Here is a 6,000-nt window from a genome sequence, read left to right as displayed (position 1 = left end):
CGGGATCTGGTTTCTAGCTCCAGCGCTGCCACCTACTCCGTGGAACACCCGGATCCTCTCCGAGCTTCTAGTTCTTCATCTTTAAAATAATTATATAGGCAAAGATAGCATCCTAATAGTGTCCTGAGGCTGTAAATACATGCTGTACAAATATTGGTTATCATCGATTCCTGCCCGTAGGGAGAAAGGCTTTTTACCAATCCCAATGCCTCTTAATGAACTCTTCTCTCTGATTGCGTTAGGTCAGTGAGAACCTCGGGCGAATGCTGCTAACACCTTTTGTACTCAGGTACAGTCCACGCTCATCCCCTAGAACGCCAGCCACAGCCTCGGTGGGAACTCACAGGCTGGTGAGAGACACGGGATCACAGATGCTGCTCTGTAATGGTCGCCAATAACGACTTAATGAGTCGCTCTAAGATTACATCACATTCACGTGTGAAGCTATGTTGGCCGCACTGAAGAGCAAACGGAGACCGCAGCTGCTGGGTTAAGTCGCGGCCCAAGGCTGCCTTTCCCAGCCCCCCTTGCGGCTAGGGGTGGCCAGTGAGCGAGTGCAGGCAGGTGGAACATAAAGCACCGCCTGGGAGCGTGCAGAAACCCCTTCAGAAGGGAGCTGGCGCGGGATCCTTGCCTCTTTTCAATCCCTTGCCCCACGCAGCTGCCTGGGGTTTGGAAGTGTTGGGTGGCGCTCTAGCAGCATTGTCAGACCACGGGAAGATGAAGTACTGAGCTTATCGGAGACCTGAGGAGTGAGGCAACCACACCGGTCCTGGGCTGCCTGCTTTACCTCCTGGCGTCTCTTACACAAGAGAGAGACAATTATTTATTGTTTAAGCTACTTTTATTTCTGTAGCACTTAACACAATGTTAAATCATTTGGCGGTGATATATGTTAACTTCTTATTGTCTGACTTCCCATTTGTCAGCAGAGTTCAGGAGGGCAGGGACTTGTCCATCTTGTCTATCATTGTTACCAAAGTGCCCATCATGTTAGTAAGCAGCCCAAGGATGTCTGATTAATAAGCAAACTAATGAGTGGAAGAAATTAACTGTACCAGACAATGTCTATCCGGGACAATAACCTTTGCTATCTGAATCAAAGGTTTACTGTGAGGAATTAATACTAAGTGTGTTGGAAGGGCTGAGGGAGCACAGGGAGGAAGGATGGGGTCGTGGCAGCAAGCAAGGAGCACGGCGTAACTGCTCACAGGTCAGGTCAGGTCAGGTCAGGACGCTACCACGACCCTGCTCAGCGCAGGGCCACCGAGCAGGGCCACAGCGGCCGGCACCCTGTGCTGCTGCAACTGCCACGCGTGCCCACGATGCTGCCGCTGCTCCCTGAGCTCCAGCTTCCATGTCAATGAAGAGAGAAACATCCGGCAGGGCGCTGTATTAGAGGACTTATCAGGCACAGAACACGGGCTTTGGAGCCAGATAAACACGGGTGGGAATAGCTCCTCTGTCGGCAGCTGTAGGGTCATCAGAAAGTCACTTGATGAGCACATCTAAGAGAATGATTTTAAAAACCCCCTTAGGGCCTGGTGCTGCAGCACAGCTGCCTAGGATGCCAACATCCCATATATGCGCTGGTTCCTGTCCTGGCGGCTCCACTTCTGACCCAGCTTCCTGCTAATGCGCCTGAGAAAGCAGCAGAAGACGGCCCCCATGCTTAGGCCCCTGCCACCCACAGTAGGTGGGAAACCCAGATGGAGTTCCAGGCTCCTAGCTTCCCATAACCATTACAGCCATTTGGGGAGTAAGCCAGCGGATGGAAGCTCTCTCTGTCTCTAACCTTGCCTTTCAAATAAAAAAAAAAAAAAAAAAGAAAGAAAGAAAGAAAGAAAGATGCTCATGTCGCAGACAGAACGCCTGGGTTTGATTCCTGACCCTGACTCCTGACTCCACTTCCTGTCAGTGGAGGCCTGGGACGCAGTAGGTAGATGATGGCTCAAGTACTCCTCCTTTGCTTTGCTGGCCCTGCCCTGCAGCAGGATGCATTCCTGATGGGCTGCTTGGTGGGAGTGCCCTCTGCTGCCTGCTCCTTGGGAGTCAGGTCTTGCAGGAGGAGATCCACGAGGGAAAACCCACATGGTGTGTGCCAAGTGTGAAATCCAGGCTGCACAAATAATTCATTTCCTCCCCTTAAAGACTGCCCTGGCTGTTTGCAGTCTGATTTACCCCTCTGCCCATGACCCCGAGGCAGGGAAATGAGACTGCTGGGTCTGTGTCTGGTCTCCAAGCAGATGGGGAGGAGGTGGGATCAGGGGCTTTTCACGTGACTACTTCGAGGGCCCACTGGGAAGCAGGCCTTGGAGGCCTAGCTTCCTGCCTAGGGGCAGCCTGGCTAGAACCAATACGCGGAGGGGTGAGTGTAGACTGTCCTTATTTCTGTCTAGCGATCAGGCCCCATGGCCCACCTGCCACACAGCCTGATGGCCATCAGCACTGCCACCCATGTCTTCCCAGCTCTCTGCCCTCCAGGCCCAGGTAGGAGCGCACTTCTCGCCATGAATCGTGAGCAGTCCCGGCTGCTCCTCTCCCATCCAGCTCCCTGCTAATGCACCGCAGAGAGCAGCAGCCGATGGCCCAAGTGCTCGGGCCCCTGCACTCCCGTGGGAGACCCAGAAGAAGCTCCTGGCTCCTGGCTTCGGATTGGCACAGCTCCGGCCGTTGTGGCCAATTGGGGAGTGAACCAGCAGATGAAGACCTCTCTCTCTCTCTCTCTCCCTGCCTCTCTGTAACTGTACCTTTCAAATAAATAAATAAAATCTCAGAAAAATAAAAGCAGCAGCCCCATCTGTGACACGCCGTCTCCTCAAGCACACTCCTGCCCGTGGCAGCTGGTAGAACCGGTGAGGAGCCCGCAGTCAACAAGTTGCTCGTGGAAGATGCCCGGAGGCAGCAAGCCCAGGCCCAACACCCTGGAACGGTACTGCTCACCGCTCCCTCGCACGGCGCACAGTGCTCTGCCTCCAGGCCGCTGCTCGTGTGGCCTCTGCATCTTCAAAGTCCTCCAGGACACCTTTCCCAGCAAATGCCTTCTACAAATGCCATGATTTGACCACTCCTGGGTAACATCTGTCTTCAGTGGCGTGGGAGAGAAAGCGCCAACTACGGAGCCAGCCAGCCCTGGCCCGGAGAGCTGGAGACACTTACCATATGTATGGGAGGCCGTACCCCCGTCATAGCACGTCCACCGTCACGCTGGCCCCCTCACCGCTCGTTCAGCTCCTCTTCACGGAGGCCACGCCGAGGAGGGTAGAGGAGCAGGGGTTCACACTCACGCCGACATGAGCAGCTCAACTCTTTCCTATCAACTTGGCACGTGGTGGCACAACTTCACGCTCTGTGGCCGATTTCATCTGGTTATTCCCCACGCTTTAAAAATGTCGACCAGGGCTTGCCGCTTGAGTCCCATCATTTGCTGTGTAGCACAGCTGTAGCTGCCTGCTGTTGCCCTCCTGGACAGCACAGACGTCACGTGCAGGCCACTTCCTGCGGCCTTTCTCCTCCAGCAGCTGCTGGGAAGCAATGCTCTTTCATGCTCAGTAATGACAAGGCAACCAGTGCACTTGCTCTGCTTTTAAAATGCTCTCCCCATTTAAAAAAAAAAATGTACTGGGGCCACCGTTGCAGGTATTCCCCACCCCTGCCCCTCACATCATTCATTCGTATTTCTGCAGGCAGATTTAAAGACCTACTTAGCCCCCAAGCCGTCACACCCCTGTCTAGCCACTCGTTCTGAAATGGGAGTGGGTTCCCTGCAAGCCGTGTTGGAAAGGTCTCCCTTGAGTATTCCCTGTGGTCTTCCAGGTCGATAATATCTTCTATCAACACAGGCAGTTTGGTGACAAGTGAAATCCTCGGCTCAGGGCTGGCACTGTGGCGCAGCGGGTAAAGCCGCCGCCTGCAGTGCCGGCATCCCATATGGGCGCCGGTTCAAGTGCCGGCTGCTCCACTTCCGATCCAGCTCTCTGCTCTGGCCTGGGAGAGCAGTAGATATCTACTATCCATGTGGGAGACCTGGATAAAGCTCCAGTCCCTGGCTTCCACTTGGCCCAGCCCCAGGCATCTGAGTGAACCAGTGAGTGGACGATTCTGTAACTGGTTTTCAAATCAATCAACCAATCAAAAAAATCTGTGACAACCTCATTTTTATTTCTCTTTTAAGTGAATTTGCCTTTTTGCCTGGATGCTCCAAATCTTTTTTCTGTTACTTTAAAATGCACTAATTTGGGTGCAGTGGGGTTAAGCTGCCGCCTGTGATGCCAGCATCCCATGAAAACAAGTCTGGGTCCTGGCTGCTCCACTTCTGATCCAGCTCCCTGCTAATGTGCCAGGGAAAACATCAGAGGATGTTCCAAGTGCTTGGGCTCCTGCCACCCACATAGGAAACCTGAATGGCATTTCTGGCTCCTGGGTTTGGCCTGTCCCAGTCTGGGCTGTTGTGGCTATTTGGGGATGGAAGGTCTCTGTCTCTCCCTCTCTCCCTGTCACTCTGCCTTTCAAATAAATCTTTTCATTTAAGTCACTAATTTTTTTTTTTTTTGACAGTCAGAGTGGACAGTGAGAGAGAGAGACAGAGAGAAAGGTCTTCCTTTGCCGTTGGTTTACCCGCCAATGGCCGCCGCGGCCAGCACGCTGCGGCCGGTGCACCATGCTGATCCGATGGCAGGAACCAGGTACTTATCCTGGTCTCCCATGGGGTGCAGGGCCCAAGCACTTGGGCCATCCTCCACTGCACTCCCTGGCCACAGCAGAGAGCTGGCCTGGAAGAGGGGCAACCGGGATAGAATCCGGCGCCCCAACTGGGACTAGAACCCAGTGTGCCGGCGCCGCAAGGAGGAGGATTAGCCTAGTGAGCCGCGGCACCGGCCCTAAGTCACTAATTTTACAAGATTCTGTTTTAGCACTGATCATCTGTGCTGATTTCCCCAGGTAAGAGGAGTCCCATTTTTTATAGGGTGTCTCTGTCTTAAATTTTTAGAAATTTTTTTTTTTTAAGATTGATTTTGTTCATTTGAAAGGCAGTAAGAGAAAGAGACACACAGAGAGATCTTCCATGTGCTGGTTCACTCTCCAAAGGGTGTGACTTCAGCGCTGTAAGCAGCGTAACGGGCTGCGCCACAAGGCTGGCCCAGGAAAAGCTAACGATGTGTTGTCTTTGTTCTTTCCATTATTCTCCTCTTCTGCTTTTTCTTCCCTCTCCTTCGGGGACATCACTAAGACATCTCTGGGTCATCTTTGCCTGTCTTCTCACCTTTTCTTGAATTCACGGATTTCTCCTTAGTCAGCCTGGAATGAATTTTTCCCTTTTCACTTTATATCCCCGAAGCACTGTCTGTGGTGTGTATGCACCGGGGTGAGACGACTTCTCCCTCTGCTTTCCAGTTCTCCCCTGAGTTCTATGAGCTGATTCCTGCTTCACAATTCTGACGAGTGCTTTCCTTTCACATCTTGTCCCGGTTTCCCAACTTCTTTGAGCACCTTTTGCAATGCGAAGTGAGAAGTGAAGAGTTTTTAATCTGCTCTCATGAGCATGGCTGTCTGGAATGGGTATTTTCTGTTCCCTGTCCTCATGCTTCCTGCAACACCTTCAGTGTGAGCACACAGGAGGGAGAGGCAGCGTCGGTTCTGTGAGGCCCAGGGGCAGGGCAGGGCCAGGCCCAGCAGTGAGCACAGCAGAGGTCCTCCTCATACCACAGGCTGTGCACGGAGGCCAAGGCTCCTGGCAAGCCGCTGCTGGTGGCGAGCTGGGCCCTCCCTCTTCTACCTGGGCCCGAGCCTGGCACATGTGTGCTGAGTATGTCGCTGGGGCATAGTCAGCACTGAACGGAGGTCTGCCATGGGGTCAGACTCCCAGTAGCCCGAGTTTGTACGCATCTTCCTTCGCCCGCATGGCCAACCTTTCACATCTATGTGTGTTTTGTAGCCATCTCAGAAACACACACGGAACTGTGTCTGGAAGAGGCCAACAGGAAGTGGTAAGGAATCAGC

The sequence above is a fragment of the Oryctolagus cuniculus genome, chromosome 7 (genome assembly GCF_051225735.1).
Source record: "Oryctolagus cuniculus isolate XC-2025 breed Fujian yellow rabbit chromosome 7, ASM5122573v1, whole genome shotgun sequence".
Taxonomy (NCBI): Eukaryota; Metazoa; Chordata; class Mammalia; order Lagomorpha; family Leporidae; genus Oryctolagus; species Oryctolagus cuniculus.
Note: the sequence above shows the minus strand (reverse complement) of the source record.